Source organism: Pleuronectes platessa, chromosome 12 (assembly GCF_947347685.1).
Source record: "Pleuronectes platessa chromosome 12, fPlePla1.1, whole genome shotgun sequence".
Taxonomy (NCBI): Eukaryota; Metazoa; Chordata; class Actinopteri; order Pleuronectiformes; family Pleuronectidae; genus Pleuronectes; species Pleuronectes platessa.
In genome coordinates, this window is record NC_070637.1 from 5,958,278 (window position 1) to 5,985,816 (window position 27,539).

Genomic DNA, 27,539 nt, shown 5'->3' on the forward strand with positions numbered 1-27,539 from the left:
TAGGTTGTACTTACTTGGTGCCAAAATATGGAGAAATGCAAGTACAATTAAAGTTATTGAAGGATTTATTAACGGATTCTTCTATAAAGCTGTTAATAAAAATAGAAAGACAGGCACGCAAACGATTAAAGAATAAGGAAGGAGCTGCACATATTGTGTAAGCTACAGACAGAAAAAAACAAGTTTCTCACAATGAGAAAAGGTGTTTGCCTTCAAATAATGAAATGCTTGCATCAAATGATAGCAAAAGGAAATTTTAATACTTGTATATATTTTTCCATACATAGCTGAAAATATAAGGAAACTAGAGATCAACAACAGATTTCATTTTTTGTTTCCCTAAACAAATTCCTGTATTGATCAGTTTATTGGTATACGTGTGTAATGTCCACACTGTATTTACAAGGGCTATCACCAATACCACTCGTCTTCCGGGGCTGGACTCTCCAGCAGCTCCTTCGAACTGGTTCCCCTGGTCAACGGATCAGGCTGAGAAACAGCAGGCGCATTGTGCAGCAGATTGTGGAGGCGATTCCTGCGATTCCTGTTCTTATTGCCTCTTCTGCGTGGGGGACGAATAAACAAAGAGTCAGGAAGGATGGCAGTGTAAATGAGAAACTCTGAATATCAAGCTTTTCAACCAATTTGGAGCCTACTACAAATTATTATCACTGACCTAAACAGAAGCAAAACAAAACCCTAATAAAAGAACTGATTTATCTTTAAATTAATGGATTCTAGTTAATCAAAGTTAAAAATATCCTGCTAGCAGAAAAGATAAATATCAAAATCACAGAGACACTCTCCTCAAGTTTCAGAGAAACCTAACACCAACAGGATCCTTCAAATCAGACAGCGTTGTCATCTCATACCTTCCGTCGAAGTCTGCCTTCTCTTGAGGAGGGGTGGAGGGTTGTGGTGAGGGGCTGGACTGCAGCGCTGAGAAGCAGTTGAGGCCCGCAGAGATGAAACGTTAAAAGAGAGAAAAGTGAAAAATAACGATTGTGGGTGATCAGAGTCGAGGTCCAGTCATTAAGAGGAAGATGCTTCACCTGACTCCGTGTACAGGATATGCTGTAAGTTACTATTTTATATCAGGGTTTCATCAAGTTAAATTTAAAACTTTTTTAAGAACATAATGAAGGAAATTCTCGTAAAATGTAATAGATATGAAAGACTATCAGACTCCCAGATTTCTAACAAGCTTCATATCTTAGATGAATCAGTGACAACTACAGCTAAACAGAGCGGAGCAGCCGAAACATTGTGAAGTGAGTGACACCCTTCCATCGTTAAGTGTTGTAGTATGAACTCCAAACAGTGACATGACTCCTGATCAGCAGGTCATGTAGTGTGAACTGCACAGTGATCTGATAGGTTTGAAAGTCATGTGGTGTGACCTCACCTGAGTCACCGGCCTTGGCTCCTCCACCACTGCCCTTCACCAATGTGACCTGAGCCGAGGGGCCCTGCTGGATCTTCTCGTCCATTTGAGGCTGCACTTTTCTCGGCTCTTCCTTCTCTTTAATCTTTGCCTCCTTGTGGACAATGGTTATCAGACCCTGCTCGGGTCCTCTGGACACCCAGTTGTTCTGAAAAAAAAAAAAATGTTCAGAACCACAATGATTTCAAACCTGAATCAGACAGTTTCTGTAGTGTTAAACAGATTTCTTTGCTCTTTATCTTTGACAGATCAGAGAATTTAGGAGCATGTGTGGGTTTTATCACACAGTCCTAGATACATTTTGGCATAAACATAAGACTCACCAATCTCAGGTCTATAATATCCTGCAACATCAACCGTATTCGAGACGAAGTTTTCCTCTCTTTGACGATTTTATCAATCTTGTTAAAATACTCATCCATCTGAGGCTGGTGAGACACAGAGGGAGAGAAATGGTTAATTTGAGACATGAAGTTCATGTTCAGAATGTCTCCATTCAATCTACCAGACACTGCTGACAAAAAGTTCACATCACATCTTCATCCCTGCAAACAACGCATTTCTCTTAATATTTAGTTTTGGAAAGGGAAACCAGCCGCATATTATCCTCTAGATTATATTCGAAGCTTTCAATCTGTAGCCCTTCAGACCTTTTCTAAGACCGTAATAAAATAGATTTAAGATTTATGTCAAATGTACTACTTCCAGCTCACCTTGGCCTCCTCTAAGCGAAGGACCTTGCCCATGGTGGTGAGCAGGCTGCTAAGACACTCTATAGACTCTTCGTCTTGGTGGTTCAGCAGCCTGACCACGCAGTCATGCATGATGGCTGCCGTTTGCATCTTGAGCTTGAAGATTTCGCTGATGAACTTGATGTTTCCAACGAAACGCTGTCGGATAATGTCCTCTGCCTTCTGAAGATTTACCAGAAGTCGGTGACGATCAGTCTAATGGGACCAAGGAAACAAACCTATGGACAGAGTTGAAACCAAAATTAAAAGACGTTTCGGGAAAGATCCGGCGTCACACTTAAGTCAGGTAAATCAGTCTTGAAACAATCATTGAAACATTTAGTGTAACCAATGACACTGACACGATATGCAGATCTAGTTGCTTTCAGACATGTACATGAGAACTGAAATGTCTGCGTCAGTTGCTACGGACACTGTCTGGAACTTTTCCAACCGGTTCCTGAGGAAAATGTGCAGAAATGTTGATGACGTTTCTAACATGAAAAACATATATACTAGTCAGGATGCAAAAGAGATGTAATAGACGTGGAAGACGCCATTAAAGACATCAGGGCCAAAGTCTGTGCTGTGTCGTTTCTTGATATATCACTCAGCCCTTGGACTTAAGTGGACAAAGATCAGAGCCAAAGTTTGCAAATAGAACAGGGAGGTAGGCAATAAAACGATATCAATAATTATCGTTATATAATTCTAATCAATAGCTGAATAAGTAAAGTCAGTCCCTTATATCTTTATCTTCTAACACTGGGAAAATGTACGGTTACACAGACAAAGGGGTGGATCCAGGTAGTTATTTTGTCACTGTCTTTTGACACTGTGGGATAGGATTTTTTTAAAAGTTTTACCAATAACCAGCTATCAGAGCTTCAAATCAGAGACTTTAGGCCCCTGGTGAAGCCCTTTTTGCAAGCAGGTACCAGCAAACTATTATGATGATGATGGTGGAAGAAAAGAAGCAGGAGGGAACATACAGTTGGGTAAATTACCTGATGATGCGTCTGTCTGGGCTCTGTAGCAAACTTGTGGGTTTTGAGGAGATGTCCAGCAAGGTTATAGAGGAGGGATGACAACTAAAGGTCAAGAACTTCATAGCACATTATAGGACCGGAGCATCACTCATTTTGATTAAAGGCATTAAATCTGCCTTGAAACCATTGCGCAACATCCTGAAAAAGCTGCAGTTCACTGGATGGCCACTAGTGGCCGGCTCCATGTTAAAAAGCCTGAATTAATATTCAAGGTGATAATCTCCCACAGAGTTGTTGATAACAGTCCACATTATGTCTCTCCACTTCTCTGTGAAAACATAATTATATAATGAATAATAATAATAATAAATACACCTGTGTATTGATTTTTGTGAAGATCGGTCAATGTGAACACGTGCCGGGGTCTCGGGGGCACCATTGAGACACTTTGTGACACCCATTGAAAATTCCTCCAGAGTACGTACATTTTCACCACAGACGTAATGCTACTTTAAACAGCTGCTCTTAAAATGCAGATGTGACTTTAAATACTCACGTTTCAGTTGATCACAGTAAATCTGTTTCTGCAGAATAATAATCTGTGTAACGTAGTCAAGTCAAATGGTTTGGCGAGTGAAACAACTTTACATACCATCAGATATCTTACGTGGTGGAGCTTATCCTCCAAACACACTCAACTCTAACGCTTTCCCCCGCTGGGTGGACCGGATCATGTTGGTTCATGTCGGGTCAATAACTCCGTAAGGTCCCGTTAGCATCGCCTGCAGGCTAGCGGAGCTAAACTAACAAGCCATGTACAGGTACCTGCTCATCACTACTAACACATAAATACAATACTAAACTGGACTTACCACAGAAACGGGACCGCAGATGTCTTTAGCTTCTTTGTCAGGAGAACAAACCGAAGATCAAACCGTATTATTCATCCGATATGTGAGTGAAACCTGTCCACAGACTCAGGTCATGTTAGCCTGTTAGCCTGTTAGCTCAGGTGGAGCCGGGCAGGCAACAGGCTCGGAGCTGGAGTCGCCTTTCGCATTATTCGAGTCCAGTTGCTAGGCAGATTTCGTTGGGCAAATCTGAAAGTGCCCCCCCACCCAATGTTAACTTCACGAGTCAAATGACTCAAATGACTCCAAAACAAGACTATAATTTTTGTGAGTCAAGTTTATTCACACACACATTCACGCTACTTTGCATATTAAATTAAATCAAATATATTTTGCCACAAAGTACAGATGTATTGAGCTTTCTGCACAACAGCTCCATCTGGATGTGGTGGGGCAGTGCCCCACGTGCCCCTAATGTAGAAACGCCACTGCTGAACAATAATCCTTACAATTCCAATAGGGCCTCAGCCTCTCAGTGCTCGGGCCCTTATAAGTGACACGAACACACCACAATAAAAGTAAAAGTATTGAAGTGAATTGTCAATTTCTTGAAAAAACGATTTATGTTTTTTTTTATCGTGTGGAAGATATAAACTTTACTCAAACTCCCTATATCTATATGGTTTTGATATCACACATGATATAGATTAAAGTAAGATGTTTATTACTGTACAGTATTCGTATATTATGTGATGAAAATACATTTTAGGCTATAACATCTATTCATTAAATCGTCATTGATTAAAATAATAGTAATAATGATATTAATTATTATAATAAGGCCCGAGCACTGACACACAGTGAGGCCCCATTGAAATTGTAAGGATTATTATTATTATTATTATTCAGGCAAATTAATTGGCTTTTTGAGGGCTTTAACATGCTCAAATTCGCACCTCCTTATACGTGTGTAGTGTCCACACTGTATTTACAAGGGTTATCACCAATACCACTCGTCCTCCGGGGGCTGGACTCTCCAGCAGCTCCTTCGAACTGGTTCCCCTGGTCAACGGATCAGGCTGAGAAAAAGCAGGCGCATTGTGCAGCAGATTGTGGAGGCGATTCCTGCGATTCCTGTTCTTATTGCCTCTTCTGCGTGGGGGACGAATAAACAAAGAGTCAGGAAGGATGGCAGTGTAAATGAGAAACTCTGAATATCAAGCTTTTCCAGCAATTTTGAACCTACTACAAATTATTATCACTGACCTAAACTGAAGCAAAACAAAACCCTAATAACAGAACTGATTTATTTTTAAATTAAGGGATTCTAGTTAATCAAAGTTAAAAATATCCTGCTAGCAGAAAAGATAAATATCAAAATCACAGAGACACTCTCCTCAAGTTTCAGAGAAACCTAACACCAACAGGATCCTTCAAATCAGACAGCGTTGTCATCTCATACCTTCCGTCGAAGTCTGCCTTCTCTTGAGGAGGGGTGGAGGGTTGTGGTGAGGGGCTGGACTGCAGCGCTGAGAAGCAGTTGAGGCCTGCAGAGATGAAACGTTAAAAGAGAGAAAAGTGAAAAATAACGATTGTGGGTGATCAGAGTCGAGGTCCAGTCATTAAGAGGAAGATGCTTCACTTGACTCTGTGTACAGGATATGCTGTAAGTTACTGTTTTATATCAGGGTTTCATCAAGTTAAATTTAAAACCTTTTTAAGAACATGATGAAGGAAATTCTGGTAAAATGTAATAGATATGAAAGACTATCAGACTCCCAGATTTCTAACAAGCTTCATATCTTGGATGAATCAGTGACAACTACAGCTAAACAGAGCGGAGCAGCCGAAACATTGTGAAGTGAGTGACACCCTTCCATCGTTAAGTGTTGTAGTATGAACTCCAAACAGTGACATGACTCCTGATCAGCAGGTCATGAAGTGTGAACTGCACAGTGATCTGATAGATTTGAAAGTCATGTGGTGTGACCTCACCTGAGTCACCGGCCTTGGCTCCTCCACCACTGCCCTTCACCAATGTGACTTGAGCCCAGGGGCCCTGCTGGATGTTCTTCATTTGAGGCTGCACTTTTCTCGGCTCCTCCTTCTCTTTAATCTTTGCCTCCTTGTGGACAATGGTTATCAGACCCTGCTCGGGTCCTCTGGACACCCAGTTGTTCTGAAAAAAAAAAAAATGTTCAGAACCACAATGATTTCAAACCTGAATCAGACAGTTTCTGTAGTGTTAAACAGATTTCTTTGCTCTTTATCTTTGACAGATCAGAGAATTTAGGAGCATGTGTGGGTTTTATCACACAGTCCTAGATACATTTTGGCATAAACATAAGACTCACCAATCTCAGGTCTATAATATCCTGCAACATCAACCGTATTCGAGACGAAGTTTTCCTCTCTTTGACGATTTTATCAATCTTGTTAAAATACTCATCCATCTGAGGCTGGTGAGACACAGAGGGAGAGAAATGGTTAATTTGAGACATGAAGTTCATGTTCAGAATGTCTCCATTCAATCTACCAGACACTGCTGACAAAAAGTTCACATCACATCTTCATCCCTGCAAACAACGCATTTCTCTTAATATTTAGTTTTGGAAAGGGAAACCAGCCGCATATTATCCTCTAGATTATATTCGAAGCTTTCAATCTGTAGCCCTTCAGACCTTTTCTAAGACCGTAATAAAATAGATTTAAGATTTATGTCAAATGTACTACTTCCAGCTCACCTTGGCCTCCTCTAAGCGAAGGACCTTGCCCATGGTGGTGAGCAGGCTGCTAAGACACTCTATAGACTCTTCGTCTTGGTGGTTCAGCAGCCTGACCACGCAGTCATGCATGATGGCTGCCGTTTGCATCTTGACCATGAAGATTTCGCTGATGAACTTGATGTTTCCAACGAAACGCTGTCGGATAATGTCCTCTGCCTTCTGAAGATTTACCAGAAGTCGGTGACGATCAGTCTAATGGGACCAAGGAAACAAACCTATGGACAGAGTTGAAACCAAAATTAAAAGACGTTTCGGGAAAGATCCGGCGTCACACTTAAGTCAGGTAAATCAGTCTTGAAACAATCATTGAAACATTTAGTGTAACCAATGACACTGACACGATATGCAGATCTAGTTGCTTTCAGACATGTACATGAGAACTGAAATGTCTGCGTCAGTTGCTACGGACACTGTCTGGAACTTTTCCAACCGGTTCCTGAGGAAAATGTGCAGAAATGTTGATGACGTTTCTAACATGAAAAACATATATACTAGTCAGGATGCAAAAGAGATGTAATAGACGTGGAAGACGCCATTAAAGACATCAGGGCCAAAGTCTGTGCTGTGTCGTTTCTTGATATATCACTCAGCCCTTGGACTTAAGTGGACAAAGATCAGAGCCAAAGTTTGCAAATAGAACAGGGAGGTAGGCAATAAAACGATATCAATAATTATCGTTATATAATTCTAATCAATAGCTGAATAAGTAAAGTCAGTCCCTTATATCTTTATCTTCTAACACTGGGAAAATGTACGGTTACACAGACAAAGGGGTGGATCCAGGTAGTTATTTTGTCACTGTCTTTTGACACTGTGGGATAGGATTTTTTTAAAAGTTTTACCAATAACCAGCTATCAGAGCTTCAAATCAGAGACTTTAGGCCCCTGGTGAAGCCCTTTTTGCAAGCAGGTACCAGCAAACTATTATGATGATGATGGTGGAAGAAAAGAAGCAGGAGGGAACATACAGTTGGGTAAATTACCTGATGATGCGTCTGTCTGGGCTCTGTAGCAAACTTGTGGGTTTTGAGGAGATGTCCAGCAAGGTTATAGAGGAGGGATGACAACTAAAGGTCAAGAACTTCATAGCACATTATAGGACCGGAGCATCACTCATTTTGATTAAAGGCATTAAATCTGCCTTGAAACCATTGCGCAACATCCTGAAAAAGCTGCAGTTCACTGGATGGCCACTAGTGGCCGGCTCCATGTTAAAAAGCCTGAATTAATATTCAAGGTGATAATCTCCCACAGAGTTGTTGATAACAGTCCACATTATGTCTCTCCACTTCTCTGTGAAAACATAATTATATAATGAATAATAATAATAATAAATACACCTGTGTATTGATTTTTGTGAAGATCGGTCAATGTGAACACGTGCCGGGGTCTCGGGGGCACCATTGAGACACTTTGTGACACCCATTGAAAATTCCTCCAGAGTACGTACATTTTCACCACAGACGTAATGCTACTTTAAACAGCTGCTCTTAAAATGCAGATGTGACTTTAAATACTCACGTTTCAGTTGATCACAGTAAATCTGTTTCTGCAGAATAATAATCTGTGTAACGTAGTCAAGTCAAATGGTTTGGCGAGTGAAACAACTTTACATACCATCAGATATCTTACGTGGTGGAGCTTATCCTCCAAACACACTCAACTCTAACGCTTTCCCCCGCTGGGTGGACCGGATCATGTTGGTTCATGTCGGGTCAATAACTCCGTAAGGTCCCGTTAGCATCGCCTGCAGGCTAGCGGAGCTAAACTAACAAGCCATGTACAGGTACCTGCTCATCACTACTAACACATAAATACAATACTAAACTGGACTTACCACAGAAACGGGACCGCAGATGTCTTTAGCTTCTTTGTCAGGAGAACAAACCGAAGATCAAACCGTATTATTCATCCGATATGTGAGTGAAACCTGTCCACAGACTCAGGTCATGTTAGCCTGTTAGCCTGTTAGCTCAGGTGGAGCCGGGCAGGCAACAGGCTCGGAGCTGGAGTCGCCTTTCGCATTATTCGAGTCCAGTTGCTAGGCAGATTTCGTTGGGCAAATCTGAAAGTGCCCCCCCACCCAATGTTAACTTCACGAGTCAAATGACTCAAATGACTCCAAAACAAGACTATAATTTTTGTGAGTCAAGTTTATTCACACACACATTCACGCTACTTTGCATATTAAATTAAATCAAATATATTTTGCCACAAAGTACAGATGTATTGAGCTTTCTGCACAACAGCTCCATCTGGATGTGGTGGGGCAGTGCCCCACGTGCCCCTAATGTAGAAACGCCACTGCTGAACAATAATCCTTACAATTCCAATAGGGCCTCAGCCTCTCAGTGCTCGGGCCCTTATAAGTGACACGAACACACCACAATAAAAGTAAAAGTATTGAAGTGAATTGTCAATTTCTTGAAAAAACGATTTATGTTTTTTTTTATCGTGTGGAAGATATAAACTTTACTCAAACTCCCTATATCTATATGGTTTTGATATCACACATGATATAGATTAAAGTAAGATGTTTATTACTGTACAGTATTCGTATATTATGTGATGAAAATACATTTTAGGCTATAACATCTATTCATTAAATCGTCATTGATTAAAATAATAGTAATAATGATATTAATTATTATAATAAGGCCCGAGCACTGACACACAGTGAGGCCCCATTGAAATTGTAAGGATTATTATTATTATTATTATTCAGGCAAATTAATTGGCTTTTTGAGGGCTTTAACATGCTCAAATTCGCACCTCCTTATACGTGTGTAGTGTCCACACTGTATTTACAAGGGTTATCACCAATACCACTCGTCCTCCGGGGGCTGGACTCTCCAGCAGCTCCTTCGAACTGGTTCCCCTGGTCAACGGATCAGGCTGAGAAAAAGCAGGCGCATTGTGCAGCAGATTGTGGAGGCGATTCCTGCGATTCCTGTTCTTATTGCCTCTTCTGCGTGGGGGACGAATAAACAAAGAGTCAGGAAGGATGGCAGTGTAAATGAGAAACTCTGAATATCAAGCTTTTCCAGCAATTTTGAACCTACTACAAATTATTATCACTGACCTAAACTGAAGCAAAACAAAACCCTAATAACAGAACTGATTTATTTTTAAATTAAGGGATTCTAGTTAATCAAAGTTAAAAATATCCTGCTAGCAGAAAAGATAAATATCAAAATCACAGAGACACTCTCCTCAAGTTTCAGAGAAACCTAACACCAACAGGATCCTTCAAATCAGACAGCGTTGTCATCTCATACCTTCCGTCGAAGTCTGCCTTCTCTTGAGGAGGGGTGGAGGGTTGTGGTGAGGGGCTGGACTGCAGCGCTGAGAAGCAGTTGAGGCCTGCAGAGATGAAACGTTAAAAGAGAGAAAAGTGAAAAATAACGATTGTGGGTGATCAGAGTCGAGGTCCAGTCATTAAGAGGAAGATGCTTCACTTGACTCTGTGTACAGGATATGCTGTAAGTTACTGTTTTATATCAGGGTTTCATCAAGTTAAATTTAAAACCTTTTTAAGAACATGATGAAGGAAATTCTGGTAAAATGTAATAGATATGAAAGACTATCAGACTCCCAGATTTCTAACAAGCTTCATATCTTGGATGAATCAGTGACAACTACAGCTAAACAGAGCGGAGCAGCCAAAACATTGTGAAGTGAGTGACACCCTTCCATCGTTAAGTGTTGTAGTATGAACTCCAAACAGTGACATGACTCCTGATCAGCAGGTCATGAAGTGTGAACTGCACAGTGATCTGATAGATTTGAAAGTCATGTGGTGTGACCTCACCTGAGTCACCGGCCTTGGCTCCTCCACCACTGCCCTTCACCAATGTGACTTGAGCCCAGGGGCCCTGCTGGATGTTCTTCATTTGAGGCTGCACTTTTCTCGGCTCCTCCTTCTCTTTAATCTTTGCCTCCTTGTGGACAATGGTTATCAGACCCTGCTCGGGTCCTCTGGACACCCAGTTGTTCTGAAAAAAAAAAAAATGTTCAGAACCACAATGATTTCAAACCTGAATCAGACAGTTTCTGTAGTGTTAAACAGATTTCTTTGCTCTTTATCTTTGACAGATCAGAGAATTTAGGAGCATGTGTGGGTTTTATCACACAGTCCTAGATACATTTTGGCATAAACATAAGACTCACCAATCTCAGGTCTATAATATCCTGCAACATCAACCGTATTCGAGACGAAGTTTTCCTCTCTTTGACGATTTTATCAATCTTGTTAAAATACTCATCCATCTGAGGCTGGTGAGACACAGAGGGAGAGAAATGGTTAATTTGAGACATGAAGTTCATGTTCAGAATGTCTCCATTCAATCTACCAGACACTGCTGACAAAAAGTTCACATCACATCTTCATCCCTGCAAACAACGCATTTCTCTTAATATTTAGTTTTGGAAAGGGAAACCAGCCGCATATTATCCTCTAGATTATATTCGAAGCTTTCAATCTGTAGCCCTTCAGACCTTTTCTAAGACCGTAATAAAATAGATTTAAGATTTATGTCAAATGTACTACTTCCAGCTCACCTTGGCCTCCTCTAAGCGAAGGACCTTGCCCATGGTGGTGAGCAGGCTGCTAAGACACTCTATAGACTCTTCGTCTTGGTGGTTCAGCAGCCTGACCACGCAGTCATGCATGATGGCTGCCGTTTGCATCTTGAGCTTGAAGATTTCGCTGATGAACTTGATGTTTCCAACGAAACGCTGTCGGATAATGTCCTCTGCCTTCTGAAGATTTACCAGAAGTCGGTGACGATCAGTCTAATGGGACCAAGGAAACAAACCTATGGACAGAGTTGAAACCAAAATTAAAAGACGTTTCGGGAAAGATCCGGCGTCACACTTAAGTCAGGTAAATCAGTCTTGAAACAATCATTGAAACATTTAGTGTAACCAATGACACTGACACGATATGCAGATCTAGTTGCTTTCAGACATGTACATGAGAACTGAAATGTCTGCGTCAGTTGCTACGGACACTGTCTGGAACTTTTCCAACCGGTTCCTGAGGAAAATGTGCAGAAATGTTGATGACGTTTCTAACATGAAAAACATATATACTAGTCAGGATGCAAAAGAGATGTAATAGACGTGGAAGACGCCATTAAAGACATCAGGGCCAAAGTCTGTGCTGTGTCGTTTCTTGATATATCACTCAGCCCTTGGACTTAAGTGGACAAAGATCAGAGCCAAAGTTTGCAAATAGAACAGGGAGGTAGGCAATAAAACGATATCAATAATTATCGTTATATAATTCTAATCAATAGCTGAATAAGTAAAGTCAGTCCCTTATATCTTTATCTTCTAACACTGGGAAAATGTACGGTTACACAGACAAAGGGGTGGATCCAGGTAGTTATTTTGTCACTGTCTTTTGACACTGTGGGATAGGATTTTTTTAAAAGTTTTACCAATAACCAGCTATCAGAGCTTCAAATCAGAGACTTTAGGCCCCTGGTGAAGCCCTTTTTGCAAGCGGGTACCAGCAAACTATTATGATGATGATGGTGGAAGAAAAGAAGCAGGAGGGAACATACAGTTGGGTAAATTACCTGATGATGCGTCTGTCTGGGCTCTGTAGCAAACTTGTGGGTTTTGAGGAGATGTCCAGCAAGGTTATAGAGGAGGGATGACAACTAAAGGTCAAGAACTTCATAGCACATTATAGGACCGGAGCATCACTCATTTTGATTAAAGGCATTAAATCTGCCTTGAAACCATTGCGCAACATCCTGAAAAAGCTGCAGTTCACTGGATGGCCACTAGTGGCCGGCTCCATGTTAAAAAGCCTGAATTAATATTCAAGGTGATAATCTCCCACAGAGTTGTTGATAACAGTCCACATTATGTCTCTCCACTTCTCTGTGAAAACATAATTATATAATGAATAATAATAATAATAAATACACCTGTGTATTGATTTTTGTGAAGATCGGTCAATGTGAACACGTGCCGGGGTCTCGGGGGCACCATTGAGACACTTTGTGACACCCATTGAAAATTCCTCCAGAGTACGTACATTTTCACCACAGACGTAATGCTACTTTAAACAGCTGCTCTTAAAATGCAGATGTGACTTTAAATACTCACGTTTCAGTTGATCACAGTAAATCTGTTTCTGCAGAATAATAATCTGTGTAACGTAGTCAAGTCAAATGGTTTGGCGAGTGAAACAACTTTACATACCATCAGATATCTTACGTGGTGGAGCTTATCCTCCAAACACACTCAACTCTAACGCTTTCCCCCGCTGGGTGGACCGGATCATGTTGGTTCATGTCGGGTCAATAACTCCGTAAGGTCCCGTTAGCATCGCCTGCAGGCTAGCGGAGCTAAACTAACAAGCCATGTACAGGTACCTGCTCATCACTACTAACACATAAATACAATACTAAACTGGACTTACCACAGAAACGGGACCGCAGATGTCTTTAGCTTCTTTGTCAGGAGAACAAACCGAAGATCAAACCGTATTATTCATCCGATATGTGAGTGAAACCTGTCCACAGACTCAGGTCATGTTAGCCTGTTAGCCTGTTAGCTCAGGTGGAGCCGGGCAGGCAACAGGCTCGGAGCTGGAGTCGCCTTTCGCATTATTCGAGTCCAGTTGCTAGGCAGATTTCGTTGGGCAAATCTGAAAGTGCCCCCCCACCCAATGTTAACTTCACGAGTCAAATGACTCAAATGACTCCAAAACAAGACTATAATTTTTGTGAGTCAAGTTTATTCACACACACATTCACGCTACTTTGCATATTAAATTAAATCAAATATATTTTGCCACAAAGTACAGATGTATTGAGCTTTCTGCACAACAGCTCCATCTGGATGTGGTGGGGCAGTGCCCCACGTGCCCCTAATGTAGAAACGCCACTGCTGAACAATAATCCTTACAATTCCAATAGGGCCTCAGCCTCTCAGTGCTCGGGCCCTTATAAGTGACACGAACACACCACAATAAAAGTAAAAGTATTGAAGTGAATTGTCAATTTCTTGAAAAAACGATTTATGTTTTTTTTTATCGTGTGGAAGATATAAACTTTACTCAAACTCCCTATATCTATATGGTTTTGATATCACACATGATATAGATTAAAGTAAGATGTTTATTACTGTACAGTATTCGTATATTATGTGATGAAAATACATTTTAGGCTATAACATCTATTCATTAAATCGTCATTGATTAAAATAATAGTAATAATGATATTAATTATTATAATAAGGCCCGAGCACTGACACACAGTGAGGCCCCATTGAAATTGTAAGGATTATTATTATTATTATTATTCAGGCAAATTAATTGGCTTTTTGAGGGCTTTAACATGCTCAAATTCGCACCTCCTTATACGTGTGTAGTGTCCACACTGTATTTACAAGGGTTATCACCAATACCACTCGTCCTCCGGGGGCTGGACTCTCCAGCAGCTCCTTCGAACTGGTTCCCCTGGTCAACGGATCAGGCTGAGAAAAAGCAGGCGCATTGTGCAGCAGATTGTGGAGGCGATTCCTGCGATTCCTGTTCTTATTGCCTCTTCTGCGTGGGGGACGAATAAACAAAGAGTCAGGAAGGATGGCAGTGTAAATGAGAAACTCTGAATATCAAGCTTTTCCAGCAATTTTGAACCTACTACAAATTATTATCACTGACCTAAACTGAAGCAAAACAAAACCCTAATAACAGAACTGATTTATTTTTAAATTAAGGGATTCTAGTTAATCAAAGTTAAAAATATCCTGCTAGCAGAAAAGATAAATATCAAAATCACAGAGACACTCTCCTCAAGTTTCAGAGAAACCTAACACCAACAGGATCCTTCAAATCAGACAGCGTTGTCATCTCATACCTTCCGTCGAAGTCTGCCTTCTCTTGAGGAGGGGTGGAGGGTTGTGGTGAGGGGCTGGACTGCAGCGCTGAGAAGCAGTTGAGGCCTGCAGAGATGAAACGTTAAAAGAGAGAAAAGTGAAAAATAACGATTGTGGGTGATCAGAGTCGAGGTCCAGTCATTAAGAGGAAGATGCTTCACTTGACTCTGTGTACAGGATATGCTGTAAGTTACTGTTTTATATCAGGGTTTCATCAAGTTAAATTTAAAACCTTTTTAAGAACATGATGAAGGAAATTCTGGTAAAATGTAATAGATATGAAAGACTATCAGACTCCCAGATTTCTAACAAGCTTCATATCTTGGATGAATCAGTGACAACTACAGTTAAACAGAGCGGAGCAGCCGAAACATTGTGAAGTGAGTGACACCCTTCCATCGTTAAGTGTTGTAGTATGAACTCCAAACAGTGACATGACTCCTGATCAGCAGGTCATGAAGTGTGAACTGCACAGTGATCTGATAGATTTGAAAGTCATGTGGTGTGACCTCACCTGAGTCACCGGCCTTGGCTCCTCCACCACTGCCCTTCACCAATGTGACTTGAGCCCAGGGGCCCTGCTGGATGTTCTTCATTTGAGGCTGCACTTTTCTCGGCTCCTCCTTCTCTTTAATCTTTGCCTCCTTGTGGACAATGGTTATCAGACCCTGCTCGGGTCCTCTGGACACCCAGTTGTTCTGAAAAAAAAAAAAATGTTCAGAACCACAATGATTTCAAACCTGAATCAGACAGTTTCTGTAGTGTTAAACAGATTTCTTTGCTCTTTATCTTTGACAGATCAGAGAATTTAGGAGCATGTGTGGGTTTTATCACACAGTCCTAGATACATTTTGGCATAAACATAAGACTCACCAATCTCAGGTCTATAATATCCTGCAACATCAACCGTATTCGAGACGAAGTTTTCCTCTCTTTGACGATTTTATCAATCTTGTTAAAATACTCATCCATCTGAGGCTGGTGAGACACAGAGGGAGAGAAATGGTTAATTTGAGACATGAAGTTCATGTTCAGAATGTCTCCATTCAATCTACCAGACACTGCTGACAAAAAGTTCACATCACATCTTCATCCCTGCAAACAACGCATTTCTCTAAATATTTAGTTTTGGAAAGGGAAACCAGCCGCATATTATCCTCTAGATTATATTCGAAGCTTTCAATCTGTAGCCCTTCAGACCTTTTCTAAGACCGTAATAAAATAGATTTAAGATTTATGTCAAATGTACTACTTCCAGCTCACCTTGGCCTCCTCTAAGCGAAGGACCTTGCCCATGGTGGTGAGCAGGCTGCTAAGACACTCTATAGACTCTTCGTCTTGGTGGTTCAGCAGCCTGACCACGCAGTCATGCATGATGGCTGCCGTTTGCATCTTGAGCTTGAAGATTTCGCTGATGAACTTGATGTTTCCAACGAAACGCTGTCGGATAATGTCCTCTGCCTTCTGAAGATTTACCAGAAGTCGGTGACGATCAGTCTAATGGGACCAAGGAAACAAACCTATGGACAGAGTTGAAACCAAAATTAAAAGACGTTTCGGGAAAGATCCGGCGTCACACTTAAGTCAGGTAAATCAGTCTTGAAACAATCATTGAAACATTTAGTGTAACCAATGACACTGACACGATATGCAGATCTAGTTGCTTTCAGACATGTACATGAGAACTGAAATGTCTGCGTCAGTTGCTACGGACACTGTCTGGAACTTTTCCAACCGGTTCCTGAGGAAAATGTGCAGAAATGTTGATGACGTTTCTAACATGAAAAACATATATACTAGTCAGGATGCAAAAGAGATGTAATAGACGTGGAAGACGCCATTAAAGACATCAGGGCCAAAGTCTGTGCTGTGTCGTTTCTTGATATATCACTCAGCCCTTGGACTTAAGTGGACAAAGATCAGAGCCAAAGTTTGCAAATAGAACAGGGAGGTAGGCAATAAAACGATATCAATAATTATCGTTATATAATTCTAATCAATAGCTGAATAAGTAAAGTCAGTCCCTTATATCTTTATCTTCTAACACTGGGAAAATGTACGGTTACACAGACAAAGGGGTGGATCCAGGTAGTTATTTTGTCACTGTCTTTTGACACTGTGGGATAGGATTTTTTTAAAAGTTTTACCAATAACCAGCTATCAGAGCTTCAAATCAGAGACTTTAGGCCCCTGGTGAAGCCCTTTTTGCAAGCAGGTACCAGCAAACTATTATGATGATGATGGTGGAAGAAAAGAAGCAGGAGGGAACATACAGTTGGGTAAATTACCTGATGATGCGTCTGTCTGGGCTCTGTAGCAAACTTGTGGGTTTTGAGGAGATGTCCAGCAAGGTTATAGAGGAGGGATGACAACTAAAGGTCAAGAACTTCATAGCACATTATAGGACCGGAGCATCACTCATTTTGATTAAAGGCATTAAATCTGCCTTGAAACCATTGCGCAACATCCTGAAAAAGCTGCAGTTCACTGGATGGCCACTAGTGGCCGGCTCCATGTTAAAAAGCCTGAATTAATATTCAAGGTGATAATCTCCCACAGAGTTGTTGATAACAGTCCACATTATGTCTCTCCACTTCTCTGTGAAAACATAATTATATAATGAATAATAATAATAATAAATACACCTGTGTATTGATTTTTGTGAAGATCGGTCAATGTGAACACGTGCCGGGGTCTCGGGGGCACCATTGAGACACTTTGTGACACCCATTGAAAATTCCTCCAGAGTACGTACATTTTCACCACAGACGTAATGCTACTTTAAACAGCTGCTCTTAAAATGCAGATGTGACTTTAAATACTCACGTTTCAGTTGATCACAGTAAATCTGTTTCTGCAGAATAATAATCTGTGTAACGTAGTCAAGTCAAATGGTTTGGCGAGTGAAACAACTTTACATACCATCAGATATCTTACGTGGTGGAGCTTATCCTCCAAACACACTCAACTCTAACGCTTTCCCCCGCTGGGTGGACCGGATCATGTTGGTTCATGTCGGGTCAATAACTCCGTAAGGTCCCGTTAGCATCGCCTGCAGGCTAGCGGAGCTAAACTAACAAGCCATGTACAGGTACCTGCTCATCACTACTAACACATAAATACAATACTAAACTGGACTTACCACAGAAACGGGACCGCAGATGTCTTTAGCTTCTTTGTCAGGAGAACAAACCGAAGATCAAACCGTATTATTCATCCGATATGTGAGTGAAACCTGTCCACAGACTCAGGTCATGTTAGCCTGTTAGCCTGTTAGCTCAGGTGGAGCCGGGCAGGCAACAGGCTCAGAGCTGGAGTCGCCTTTCGCATTATTCGAGTCCAGTTGCTAGGCAGATTTCGTTGGGCAAATCTGAAAGTGCCCCCCCACCCAATGTTAACTTCACGAGTCAAATGACTCAAATGACTCCAAAACAAGACTATAATTTTTGTGAGTCAAGTTTATTCACACACACATTCACGCTACTTTGCATATTAAATTAAATCAAATATATTTTGCCACAAAGTACAGATGTATTGAGCTTTCTGCACAACAGCTCCATCTGGATGTGGTGGGGCAGTGCCCCACGTGCCCCTAATGTAGAAACGCCACTGCTGAACAATAATCCTTACAATTCCAATAGGGCCTCAGCCTCTCAGTGCTCGGGCCCTTATAAGTGACACGAACACACCACAATAAAAGTAAAAGTATTGAAGTGAATTGTCAATTTCTTGAAAAAACGATTTATGTTTTTTTTTATCGTGTGGAAGATATAAACTTTACTCAAACTCCCTATATCTATATGGTTTTGATATCACACATGATATAGATTAAAGTAAGATGTTTATTACTGTACAGTATTCGTATATTATGTGATGAAAATACATTTTAGGCTATAACATCTATTCATTAAATCGTCATTGATTAAAATAATAGTAATAATGATATTAATTATTATAATAAGGCCCGAGCACTGACACACAGTGAGGCCCCATTGAAATTGTAAGGATTATTATTATTATTATTATTCAGGCAAATTAATTGGCTTTTTGAGGGCTTTAACATGCTCAAATTCGCACCTCCTTATACGTGTGTAGTGTCCACACTGTATTTACAAGGGTTATCACCAATACCACTCGTCCTCCGGGGGCTGGACTCTCCAGCAGCTCCTTCGAACTGGTTCCCCTGGTCAACGGATCAGGCTGAGAAAAAGCAGGCGCATTGTGCAGCAGATTGTGGAGGCGATTCCTGCGATTCCTGTTCTTATTGCCTCTTCTGCGTGGGGGACGAATAAACAAAGAGTCAGGAAGGATGGCAGTGTAAATGAGAAACTCTGAATATCAAGCTTTTCCAGCAATTTGGAACCTACTACAAATTATTATCACTGACCTAAACTGAAGCAAAACAAAACCCTAATAACAGAACTGATTTATTTTTAAATTAAGGGATTCTAGTTAATCAAAGTTAAAAATATCCTGCTAGCAGAAAAGATAAATATCAAAATCACAGAGACACTCTCCTCAAGTTTCAGAGAAACCTAACACCAACAGGATCCTTCAAATCAGACAGCGTTGTCATCTCATACCTTCCGTCGAAGTCTGCCTTCTCTTGAGGAGGGGTGGAGGGTTGTGGTGAGGGGCTGGACTGCAGCGCTGAGAAGCAGTTGAGGCCCGCAGAGATGAAACGTTAAAAGAGAGAAAAGTGAAAAATAACGATTGTGGGTGATCAGAGTCGAGGTCCAGTCATTAAGAGGAAGATGCTTCACCTGACTCCGTGTACAGGATATGCTGTAAGTTACTGTTTTATATCAGGGTTTCATCAAGTTAAATTTAAAACCTTTTTAAGAACATGATGAAGGAAATTCTGGTAAAATTTAATAGATATGAAAGACTATCAGACTCCCAGATTTCTAACAAGTTTCATATCTTAGATGAATCAGTGACAACTACAGCTAAACAGAGCGGAGCAGCCGAAACATTGTGAAGTGAGTGACACCCTTCCATCGTTAAGTGTTGTAGTATGAACTCCAAACAGTGACACGACTCCTGATCAGCAGGTCATGTAGTGTGAACTGCACAGTGATCTGATAGGTTTGAAAGTCATGTGGTGTGACCTCACCTGAGTCACCGGCCTTGGCTCCTCCACCACTGCCCTTCACCAATGTGACTTGAGCCCAGGGGCCCTGCTGGATCTTCTCGTCCATTTGAGGCTGCACTTTTCTCGGCTCCTCCTTCTCTTTAATCTTTGCCTCCTTGTGGACAATGGTTATCGGACCCTGCTCGGGTCCTCTGGACACCCAGTTGTTCTGAAAAAAAAAAATGTACAGAACCACATAATCACGTCTGACAACGATGTAAGTTTCCATGGAACACGACCAGTTACCACATGGTAATTGTTTGTCATTGTTTTTGTGATTCCAATGTAGAAATATGAGCAAATCAACTATTAGGGACAGAAAGTAAATAGCAGCTTCACGTCTCCTGTATGCAGTGCATTTGTACAATCCTCACAGTAGAAGGTTAGAAAAAGGTAGAATGGTAAGATCTGTGTCAAAGCCTCGGACAGCTCGTCTCACCTTGGAGACCTTTGGGATTTTCCTGGGGTCGTTCGTCCTTCTTGTGTTCCTACTAGGCACAGTGGTCCAGGGCTCCTCGTTCTTTACGCGCTGATCTCTCTGCTCACTTGGATCTGTGGAGACACACCCACACAAAAAACAAAAAAACAAACGAACAGGGAAGTATAGGTTTAAGATTAGTTCACAGGAAATACAGTGCAGTCAGACGGCTGTGAAAGTGGCAGACAGAGTGACATATCTGACTGTTTCTGTGGCATGCTGCGTTACAAGATGAAATATTATAGCTCAGCTAGCAGATGGGAGGGAGTGAGGGGGCTTCCTGTCTGCTGCTGGGCATGAAAGCATATCTGCAGGTTATTTGGACAGTAAGTCTACAGACTGGTTTCCTGAGTCACTATAGCTGTGTCGATGTGATTCTAAACCTTAAAGAGGATTTAGACTGCAGGCCTGAAACCTGAATCAGACAGTTTCTGTAGTGTTAAACAGATTTCTTTGCTCTTTATCTTTGACAGATCAGAGAATTTAGGAGCATGTGTGGGTTTTATTACACAGTCCTAGATACATTTTGGCATAAACATAAGACTCACCAATCTCAGGTCTATAATATCCTGCAACATCAACCGTATTCGAGACGAAGTTTTCCTCTCTTTGACGATTTTATCAATCTTGTTAAAATACTCATCCATCTGAGGCTGGTGAGACACAGAGGGAGAGAGATGGTTATTTTGAGACATGAAGTTCATGTTCAGAATGTTTCCATTCAATCTACCAGACACTGCTGACAAAAAGTTCACATCACATCTTCATCCCTGCAAACAACGCATTTCTCAATTATGTAAAATGTACTACTTCCAGCTCACCTTGGCCTCCTCTAAATCAAGGACCTTGCCCATGGTGGTGAGCAGGCTGCACAGACACTCTACAGACTCTTTGTCTTGGTGGTTCAGCAGCCTGACCACGCAGTCATGCATTATAGCCGCCGTTTGCATCTTGACCATGAAGATTTCGCCGATGAACTTAATGTTTCCAACGAAACGCTGTCGGATAATGTCCTCGGCCTTCTGCAGATTTATCAGAAGTCGGTGACGATCCGTCTAATGGGATCAAGGAAACAAACCTATGGACAGAGTTGAAACCAAAACTAAAAGACGTTTCGGGAAAGATCCGGCGTCACACTTAAGTCAGGTAAATCAGTCTTGAAACAATCATTGAAATATTTAGTGTAACCAATGACACTGACACGATATGCAGATCTAGTTGCTTTCAGACATGTACATGAGAACTGAAATGTCTGCGTCAGTTGCTACGGACACTGTCTGGAACTTTTCCAATTGTTTCCTGAGGAAAATGTGCAGAAATGTTGATGACGTTTCCTACATGAAAAACATATATAGTAGTCAGGATGCAAAAGAGATGTAATAGACGTGGAAGACGCCATTAAAAACATCAGGGCCAAAGCCTGTGCTGTGTCGTTTCTTTATATATCACTCAGCCCTTGGACTTAAGTGGACAAAGATCAGAGCCAAAGTTTGCAAATAGAACAGGGAGCTAGGCAATAAAACGATATCAATAATTATCGTTATATAATTCTCATCAATAGCTGAATAAGTAAAGTCAGTCCCTTATATCTTTATCTTCTAACACTGGGAAAATGTACGGTTACACACACAAAGGGGTGGATCCAGGTAGTTATTTTGTCACTGTCTTTTGACATTGTGGGATAGGATTTTTTTTAAGTTTTACCAATAACCAGGGAATAATTTGTGGATCAGGGCTTCAAATCAGAGACTTTAGGCCCCTGGTGAAGCCTTTTTTGCAAGCAGGTACCAGCAAACTATTATGATGATGATGGTGGAAGAAGAGAAGCAGGAGGGAACATACAGTTTGGTAAATTACCTGATGATGCGTCTGTCTGGGCTCTGTAGCAAACTTGTGGGTTTTGAGGAGATGTCCAGCAAGGTTATAGAGGAGGGATGACAACTAAAGGTCAAGAACTTCATAGCACATTATAGGACCGGAGCATCACTCATTTTGATTAAAGGCATTAAATCTGCCTTGAAACCATTGGGCAACATCCTGTAAAAAGCTGCAGTTCACTGGATGGCCACTAGTGGCTGGCTCCATGTTAAAAAGCCTGAATTAATATTCAAGGTGATAATCTCCCACAGAGCTGTTGATAACAGTCCACATCATGTCTCTCCACTTCTCTGTGAAAACATAATTATATAATGAATAACAATAATAATAAATACACCTGTGTATTGATTTTTGTGAAGATCGGTCAATGTGAACACGTTCCGGGGTCTCGGGGGCACCATTGAGACACTTTGTGACACCCATTGAAAATTCCTCCAGAGTACGTACATTTTCACCACAGACGTAATGCTACTTTAAACAGCTGCTCTTAAAATGCAGATGTGACTTTAAATACTCACGTTTCAGTTGATCACAGTAAATCTGTTTCTGCAGTCAAGTCAAATGGTTTGGCGAGTGAAACAACTTTACATACCATCAGATATCTTACGTGGTGGAGCTTATCCTCCAAACACACTCAACTCTAACGCTTTCCCCCGCTGGGTGGACCGGATCATGTTGGTTCATGTCGGGTCAATAACTCCGTAAGGTCCCGTTAGCATCGCCTGCAGGCTAGCGGAGCTAAACTAACAAGCCATGTACAGGTACCTGCTCATCACTACTAACACATAAATACAATACTAAACTGGACTTACCACAGAAACGGGAGCGCAGACGTCTTTAGCTTCTCTGTCAGGAGAACAAACCGAAGATCAAACCGTATTATTCATCCGATATGTGAGTGAAACCTGTCCACAGACTCAGGTCGTGTTAGCCTGTTAGCCTGTTAGTCTGTTAGTCTGTTAGCTCAGGTGGAGTCGAGCAGGCAACAGGCTCGGAGCTGGAGTCGAGATTCTCATTATTCGAGTCCAGTTGCTAGGCAGATTTCGTGGGGCACATCTGAAAGTGCCCCCCCACCCAATGTTAACTTCGGCTTGTGTGGTTCACGCTCATTGGTGTTTACATGGCAACAGTTTTAAGCCTGGGCCATTGCCCCCAGAGCAGAGACGGACGGCAAGAGAGAAGCTCAGTTCACAGAGCAAGCACACAGACAGAAACACACACGAGTCAAATGACTCCAAAACAAGACTATAATGCTTGTTAGTCAAGTTTATTCACACACACATTCACGCTACTTTGCATATTAAATGAAATCTGTGGCCATCGGATTGGAGGTGGATGAAACCACAGATGTCGCCATAAATCGTCAACTTGATCTGCATGTTAGGCAAGTTTGTTCGATAAAAGTACAAATTATTTAATTAAATATATGTAAAAGGTGACACGTTTGAATTGATTTTGTCATCTGTCTTTATCAGATACACTGATAAGGAAGGGCAGCTGTTTAGCCAGTTCTTGGACCTGATCAGTATCCCTGATGGCAAAGCTAACACAGTTGTTGCAGCCATCAGGGATGTTCTGAGAAAAAAGGACATTCCTACATCAAAATTGTATGGGTTAGGTACAGATGGAGCTGCTGTCATGACTGGTATGCATATTGAGCTGATTCATTAGTATACAATTATCCCAAAAAATTACATTTTACAAAGTTAATGGTTTCGACTTGATGCAGGGAGACAAAATGGAGTGGCCAAGCAGCTTCAGGACAGCTTCCCCTGGCTGGTGTCTGTTGCCTGTGCGGCACATCGGCTTGCCCTGTCCTGTAAGGATGCCTCCTCAAATGTGCCTTACATGGCAACCTTCAGGGACCACCTGCAGCAGCTCCACCTCTATTTTCGCAACAGTGCGAACAGAACATCTGTTCTGAAAGCAGCAGCAAAGACCCTGGGCCTGGCAGACCTAAAAGTGAAGGCAAGTTATGCAGAAAGAAAAGCAAAAAAACAAAAAATGGGTTTTATGCTTTCATCTTATGAAAAAATAATATTTTTCAGGAGGTGAAGGACACACGTTGGCTGTCACAGCACTCTGCCATAATGAGCCTGCAACGCAACCTTGGTGCAGTTCTGTCTGCCTTGGCGGAAGAGTCAGCAGTCAACCGTTGCCCACTAGCCAAGGGGCTATACTCCTTCCTGGCAACATATAGATTTGTGGCTGCAGTCTACCTGCAGGCAGATGTACTCCCTCACCTGGCCTGCCTTTCCAAATTGTTCCAGAAGGAAAATGTAAATTTTCTGGCTTTGAAACACCAGGTGAGATTTTATTTGAAATGCTAGAGGCTCTTACTTTCGGCTGCTTTTACAATAAATGTATAATCCCTGTTCAATTAGGTTCCTGTGACGATTGCCATTTTGAGAACTATAAGGGATGCGGGAGACCATCAGCCTCCTGGATCATTTCTCTCACGGCTACACCAAGACCTTGATAACCCTACAGGGTTATCAAGTTTTGGTGTAGAGGAGAGGAACCGGAGACACAGAGGCTCCTTAGAGGAGCACAGCCGAGAGCAACTCTGGGTCCGATTTAAAAATCAGGTACAACAAGTCTTGCAATTGCTATTAAATGCTCTATATTAAGAAAAACAAACAAATATGTTTTTATTTTATTATTATGTTTAGGTGATGGAACCTTATCTCGATGCGCTTGTTGAGAGTTTGGAGAGGCGTTTTGGGAGTCTAGACCTGCTAGGAGCATTCCATGTTCTTGGGCCTCAGGCTGCCAAGGAGGACGAGGCTGTCTGTGTGAGGAATCTAAAACTCCTGTCAAATAAATTTCTGACAGGAGACCAGGTGATCCAAGAGTGGACCTCTTTCAGGCAACATATCCTGATAGGAGCATTTCAGGTATGAACATAAAAAATTGTCAATAGGTTTGACAGGTTTTGTAGCTTAATTAATGCTCATTTTGTTTCAGGGCATGGACCAGCAGCAGATAATGACGCGACTGGCGTCACAGATTGACGAGTGGGGTCAGCTTTATCCTGGACTCAATAAACTGGCTGCCATTGGTCTCACAATTCCAATCTCAAGTGTCAACTGTGAGCGTGACTTTTCAACACTGAACAGGGTAATACACCAGATTATTATTATTATTATTATTATTAACAATGATTTAGTTATTGCCTAACTTCCGGCCACTTATGGTTTACTATTTGTTGTATTGTAGGTGAAGACTGACCTGAGAAACAGGCTACAGGGAGAGCATCTGGCGACTTGTTTGAGAGTCAGCATCAATGGCCCCCCCACCACCAAATTCCCCTACAGAAGAGCACTGGAGCTCTTCTTTAAAAAGCCCAGGAGAATTAAATGCTCCCAGGCTGGATGTAGCCTTTGTGGATGAGCAAAAACTACACAGTTCTCCGTCTGTTGTCCTCTTTTGTTGTCTTCTTCTGTTGCCATAAATCGTCAACTTGATCTGCATGTTAGGCAAGTTTGTTCGATAAAAGTACAAATTATTTAATTAAATAAATGTAAAAGGTGACACGTTTGAATTGATTTTGTCATCTGTCTTTAGCAGATACACTGATAAGGAAGGGCAGCTGTTTAGCCAGTTCTTGGACCTGATTATATTTGCGTTGTGGCATTTTTTGTTTAAATATTACTATACAAAAATATAAAAATCTGTAAATGAAGACACAAAAGGCAAAGTTACAACACCAATAATCCCATCTACAGTAATACACAGGACTGTTTGAATAGGATTTAAGTGCATATTCTCCTCTCAAAGTGCACGAGATTCATGCATTCCAATGTAAAGGGTACAAAAAATGTTCATGCCCCCGGACCCCCCTAGAGGGCTCGGGGACCACACCACCGCTGCTGAAAAAAATCCTGCGGGAAACACTGTATATGGTAGCGCTTCACTGTCAGGTGCCAGTCTCCGCTCTGAAACTGCGAGCATTGCAGCAAAGAGAATTGATGCAGCTGCATAATTAGCTGCAAAGGAAGCTCAATACAAAGTAATGCAAGTTGAATTATGGCAAAAGGAGAAAATAAGAACAACGGAAGAGCAATTGGACATGCAGAGGTCTGAATTGGAGCGTCTACAGGCAGAAAAGGAAATGGAGGCTGCTCGTGCAAGACTGATGATCTACGACAGTGAAATCGGAACGGAAACAGATATTCAGCCCGCCCAGCAAATCAGCAGAGCAAGCATTTCCATCCCCTCTGATCACCAGCAGAACCCTCACATTGTTGCACCAGCACCTCAGACTGACGTGTCTCAGTTGGCCCAAGCAATCCAAGAGAGCATCACATTAAACAGACTCCCAATGCCGATGCCCACAGTGTTTAATGGAGAACCAATTATCTACATTGAATGGAGGGCTTCATTCATGTCACTCATCGACCGCAAAGGCATCTCTTCAGCTGATAAACTTTAGTTTTTAAAGAAATATGTCACGGGCTCTGCACACAAATGCCTTGAAGGCACCTTTTACCGCATTGACGATGAAGCATATGGAGATGCATGGAAAAAACTAGACCAACGCTATGGTCAGCCATTTCTTGTCCAAAGAGCTTTCAGGGAGAAGCTTTCAAAATGGCCGAAAATAAATTCCAAGGACGCTGAAGGGTTAAGGTCGTTCTCAGACTTCTTAAACGCCTGCCTGCAAGCCATGTCACATGTAAAGGGTCTAGAAATATTAAATGACTCTGAAGAAAATCAAAAGTTGATACAGAAAGTCCCTGATGGGTTAGCAGCCCGTTGGAATCGTCAGGTTACTGTCAAACTAATGGAAGGGAAAGATTTCCCCCCATTTAAAGACTTTGCTAACTTTGTGAACATGGAAGCGGAGATAGCATGCAACCCAATCACTTCTCTACATGCTCTTCACTCATCCAACACATTCCACGACAAAGGAGGCACAAAGGAAATAAGAGGAAACAAAGGCAATGTCCTCACCATGCAAACTATCACAAGCAGTGATGAAGCAGGAGCAAACAGTGTAAGATCTAAACTCCCCTGCATGTGTTGCAAAGATGATAAGCATCAGTTGCCAAGGTGCCCAGACTTCACAAAGAAGTCTCTGAAGGAGCGACGATCATATGTGATGGAGTATAAGCTGTGCTTCGGATGCATGAAACCAGGTCACAACGCAAGGGAATGTCGTCACCGGCACACATGTGATGTATGTAAGAGAAAGCACCCTACCTGTCTCCATGATTACACCTATAGAGCAAACACAGGTAGAGAGGGGACTGTATGCAATTCGAACACAGCTCCAAACACGGCTAATGAAACCACAGTGGTAACAGCACTTAATGTCACTAGAGTGGGCCAGTCAGACATCACTTC

At 41.6% G+C, this 27,539-nt stretch overlaps 1 long non-coding RNA gene across 1 annotated transcript; it reads left to right on the plus strand.

The window, feature by feature from the left end:
* Window positions 1–24,872: 24,872 nt before the first annotated feature.
* LOC128453720 (uncharacterized) lies at window positions 24,873–25,578 on the plus strand. The gene is made up of 3 exons (XR_008341539.1): window positions 24,873–25,087; window positions 25,158–25,310; window positions 25,410–25,578. It is a non-coding gene; the product is annotated as an uncharacterized LOC128453720 (long non-coding RNA).
* Window positions 25,579–27,539: the final 1,961 nt, after the last annotated feature.